The sequence below is a fragment of the Sapajus apella genome, unplaced genomic scaffold, assembly GCF_009761245.1.
Source record: "Sapajus apella isolate SASKATOON/1434 unplaced genomic scaffold, GSC_monkey_1.0 scaffold108, whole genome shotgun sequence".
Lineage (NCBI taxonomy): Eukaryota > Metazoa > Chordata > Mammalia > Primates > Cebidae > Sapajus > Sapajus apella.
Window position 1 is genome coordinate 2,079,365 of NW_022437048.1, and position 5,377 is coordinate 2,084,741.

At 32.2% G+C, this 5,377-nt stretch overlaps 1 long non-coding RNA gene across 1 annotated transcript in view; it reads right to left on the bottom strand.

Annotated features, from left to right (window-relative positions):
* Nucleotides 1–299: 299 nt before the first annotated feature.
* Nucleotides 300–5,377, bottom strand: part of LOC116537224 — a 16,021-nt gene continuing 10,943 nt past the window's right edge. Inside the window, exon 3 of the long non-coding RNA XR_004263028.1 lies at nucleotides 300–321. This is a non-coding gene — a long non-coding RNA (uncharacterized LOC116537224). The remainder of the gene's footprint in view (nucleotides 322–5,377) is intronic.

The following is a 5,377-nucleotide window of genomic DNA, read 5'->3' on the forward strand; positions in this document are numbered from 1 at the left end:
TGTTACACCAGATGCGTAGATATCATTATAAGTACACGAGAAATATGAAAAAGCAAGGAAACATGACATGTCCAAAATGACTTACAAAGGCACAATAATTGTATAGTACAGATCCAAAAGGAAAGAAAATCTATGAAATAACTGAAAATAAATAAAAAAATAATGATCTAAAAGACAGTAAGATACAAGAAAACACACAGTCAATACAATAAAATCAGAAAAATAATTTATGATCTCAATAATAAACTCATCAATGATGAAGATATAATAAAGAAAGAACCAAACAGACATCCTGGAGGCATCATGTTACCTGACTTCAAACTATACTACAACGCTAGAGTAATCAAAAGAGCATGGTACTGGTACCAAAAGAGAGATATAGAGTAAGGGAACAGAACAGAGGCCTTGGAGGCAATGCCACACATCTACAACCATCTGATCTTTGACAAACCTGACAAAAACAAGCAACGGGGAAAGGATTCCCTGTTTAATAAATGATATTGGGAAAACTGGCTAGCCATGTGCAGAAAGCAAAAACTGGACCCCTCCTGACACTTTACAATAAAATTAACTCCAGGTGGATTAAAGACTTAAACATAACACCTAACACCACAAAAACTCTAGAAGAAAACCTAGGCAAAAGCATCCAGAACATAGGAATAGGTTAGAACTTCATGACTTAAACACCAAAAGCATTGGCAACAAAAGCCAAAATAGACAAAAGGGACCTAATTAAACTCCAGAGCTTCTGTGCAGCAAAAGAAACAATCATTAGAGTGAACTGGCAACCAACAGAGCTGGAAAAAAATAACTGCAATCTACCCATCTGACAAATGGCTAATATCCAGAATCTACAAAGAACTAAAGCAGATTTACAAGAAAAAAAACTAAACAAAGCCATTGGAAAGTGGGCAAAGGATATGAACAGACACTTTTCAAAAGAAGACATATATGAGTCCAACAAACATATGAAAAAATGCTCGTCATCACTGGTCCTTAGAGAAATGCAAATCAAAACCATATTGAGATACCATCTCTCACAAGTTAGAATGGCAATCATTTTAAAAATCTGGAGACAGATGCTGGATAGGATGTGGAGAAAAAGGAACACTTTTACACAGTTGGTGGGAATGCAAACTAGTTCAACCATTGCAGAATACAGTGTGGTGATTCCTCAAGGATCTAGAAATAGAAATTCCATTTGACTCAGCAATCCCATTACTGGGTATATACCCAAAGGATTATAAATCATTCTATTATAAAGATACATGCACAGGTATGTTCAATGTGGCACTGTTTACAATAGCAAAGACCTGGAACCAACCCAAATGCCCATCAATGTTATACTGGAAAAGGAAAATATTGCACATATACAATGTGGAATACTATGCAGCCATAAAAAATGATGAGTTTGTGTCCTTTGTAGGGACATGGATGAATCTGAAAACCATAATTCTTGGCAAAGTGACAGAAGAACAGAAAATCAAACACTGCATGTTCTCACTCATAATTGGGTGTTGAACAATGAGAACACATGGACACAGGGAGGTTAGCATCGCACATTGGGGCCTATTGGGGCAGTTTAGGTGAGGGACAGTGGGGAGTGGGGTAACATGGGGAAAAATGCAAGATATAGGTGAGGGGGGGATGGAGGCAACAAACCACATTGCCATGTATGTATCTATGCAACAATCCTGCATGATCTACACATGAACCCCAGAACCTAAAATACAATTAAAAAAAAAAAAATCCCCAATGTATTAACATCAGACTTCTCAGCAGAAACCTTATAGGCCGGGAGAGAATGGGATGATATATTTGAAGTACTAGAAAAAAGCCCTGCTAGCCAATAATGCTATACCAAGAAGAGCTATTCTCCAGGAATTAAGAAGAAATAAAATCCTTTCCAAAGAATCAAAAACTGAAGAAATTAATTACCCCTAGACTGACCTACAATCTAATCTTAAAGGAGTCCTACATCTGTAAGTGAAAGGAAAATATCTACCGTCATGAAAAACAGAAAGCCACCAAAGTATAGAGGTAAGCAATAACATAGAAATAAAGGATATACAAAGGATATAAAGAAAGGAATAAAGGACATATTCCTTTATATAGAAAGGATCAATGGACATACAAACTAATGCATCTCAAGGAACTAGAAAAGCAAGAATAAACCAAACCTGAAATTAGTAGAAGGAAATAAATCACAAAGATCAGAGCAAAATGAAATGAAATAGAGTACAAAAAATGCAAAGAATGAATGAAGCAGTAAGTTTTTTATTTGAAAAGATAAAATTGATAAACTGCTAGCTAGACTAACCAAGAAAAAAAGAGAACACTTAAATAAAAAAATAAAAAATGAAAAAGAAGACATTACAAGAGATACCTCAGAAATATAAAGAATATTTGAGACTGCTATGAACGACTATACACCAACAAATTGAAAAACCTAGAGGAAATGGATAAATTCCAGAATATGTATAACTTATAAAGATTAAAACACAAAGTAATTTTAAAAAATAACAGAACAGTCCAATAAGTAGCAAGATCAAATCAGTAATAAAAAGTCTCCCAATAAAGAAAATTCCAGGACTAAATGGCTATACTGAAAATTTTTACCAAACTTTTAAAAATAATGAAAGCTATTCTTCTGAGCTATTTCAAAGAAAATGAAGAGAAGGGAGTTCTTTTTATTTTGATTCATTTTATGCGGTCAGCATTATCTTCATATAAAAGCTAGACAGAAAGGCAACAACAAAAAGAAAAGTATAAGACAGTATCCCTTATAAATATAAATACAAAAATCCTCAACAAAATGCTAACACAATTTCAACAACATATCAAAAAGAACACACATCATTATTGAATGCAATTTATCCAAGGGATGCAATGATGTCTCAACATACATACATAAATAAATGTGATACATTGCAATAACAGAATGAAGGAAAAAAAAGTGATCATTTCAATAGATGCAAAAAAGCATTTGATAAAATTAAGTATCATTTCCTGATAAAAATTCTCAACAAATTAGGAATAAAAGAAACATAACTCAACACAATAAAGGCCATTTATGCCAAAACCAACACCTAACAAAACACTGAATGGAGAAAGCCTGATAAGGGAAAACAATACAAGGATATACACTTTTACCACTATTTTTTAACATAGTATTGTAAGTCCTAGCCAGAACAATTAGGCAAGAAAAATAAATAAAAGGCATTTAAATCAGAAAAGAAGAGGCCAAAGTGTTGCTCTTTGCTGATGACATAATCATATATATATATATATATATATATATATATATATACCTTGAGACTCTACCAAAAAGCCTTTTAAAACTGATAAACTAATTTAGTAAAGTTGTAAGATAAAAAATCAACATAAAACATAAGTATCATTTACATACATCAGTACTGAACTAGCTGAAAAAGAAATTGAAAAAGTAATCCCACTTACTATGTCTATAAAACAATACAAACAAACAAACAAAACATAGGAATAAATTTAACAGAGTTGTTGCAAGACTTCTCCAAGAAAAACTTGTACAAAACACTGATGGAAGAAATTAAAAAGGACAAAAACAAAGGGAATGGCATCTTATACTCATGGATTAGAAACATTCGTATTGTTACAAATGACCATACTACCCAAAGCAATTTACAGATTCAATGCAATCCCTATCAAAATACCAATTGCATTCTTCACAGAAATAGAACATAATAATCCTAAAATTTGTATGTAAGCAAAAATGTCCCCAAATGGCCAAAGCAATACGGAGCAAAAGACACAAAGCTAAAGTCCTTATACCATTTGATTTCAAAATATACTGCAAAGGTATAGTAACCAAAATAGCATAGAAAGTGTATAAAATTGGTTTAAAAAACAATGAAATACAATAGAGTATCCATAAATAAATCTAGATGCTGTATTTACAGTCAACTGATTTTCAACAAAAAGACACCAAGAAAATACATTGGAGAAAGGATACCCTCTTCATTAAATGGTGCTAGTAAAGCAGGATATCCATGTGCAGAAGAATGAAACTGGACCCCTCTTACCATATACAAAAATAAACTCGAAGTGGATTGAAGAGTTAAATATAAGACCCAAAACTATAACATTATTAAATGAAAACATAGAAGGAACACTTCAGAATATTGGTTGAGGAAAAGAGTTTATAGTTAAAACTTCAAAAACACAGGCAACAAAACAGGCAAATGGAATTGGAATAGAAAAATGCTAAACTTCTGAATAGCAAAGAAAACAATTAAGAGAGTGAGGAGGCCACCTGTAAACTAATATTTGGAAACTATTCATCAATAAAATACTAATACCCAGAATATACAAGGAACTCAAACAATAATATCACAAAAAGTACAGTTTAAAAGTAGGCAAATAATTTGAATAGACATTTCTCAGAAAAAGATACACAAATACATCAAACAAATATATGAAAAAGGGTCCACATCACTAATAATCATGGAAATGCAACTTAAAACCACAATGATATATTATCTTATCTCAGAAAGACTATTATCAAAATACAAAAATAACAAATGATGGTGAGGATGTGAAGAAATATGAACTCTTACACTATTGGTGAGAATGTAAATAGTACAGATATTGTAAAAAACTATGTGGAGATTTCTATAAAAACTAAAAATAGAAGTACCATAAGATTCATAAACCCACACTTGTATTTATCCAAAGAAAAGAAAATCACTATATTAAATAGACACCCTCACTCCAGTTTATTACAGCATTATTCACAATAGATAGGATGTGGAACCAACCTAAATGTCTATCAAAAGATAAATAGATACAGAAAATGTAGTATATATGCACAAAAGAATACTATTCAATCATAAAATAAAATAAATCCTGTCATTCATGGCACCATGAATAAACCTAGAGGACATTTTGTTAATTATTAGGTTTTTGCAAAAGTAATTGTGTTTTTTGCAACTATTTTTAATGACAAAAACCACAATTACTTTTGCACCAACCTAATAAAATAATCCAGGCACAGAAAGATAAATACCTTGAGTTCTCAATCATATGTAGGCACAAAAAAGAAAAAAGAAGAGAGAAGAGATGAGAAAGAAGAGAAGAGAAGGAAGAGAAAAAGAAAAAGAAAGAAAGAGAAAGGAAGGAAGGAAGGAAGGAAGGAAGGAAGAAAGAAAGAAAGAAAGAAAGAAAGAAAGAAAGAAAGAAAGAAAGAAAGAAAGAAAGAAAGAAGGAAGGAAGGAAGGAAGGAAGGAAGGAAGGAAGGAAGGAAGGAAAGAGAGAAAAGAAAGAAAGAAAGAAAGAGGGAAAGAAAGAAAGAGGGAAGGAAGGAAGGAAGGAAGGAAGGAAGGAAGGAAGGAAGGAAGGA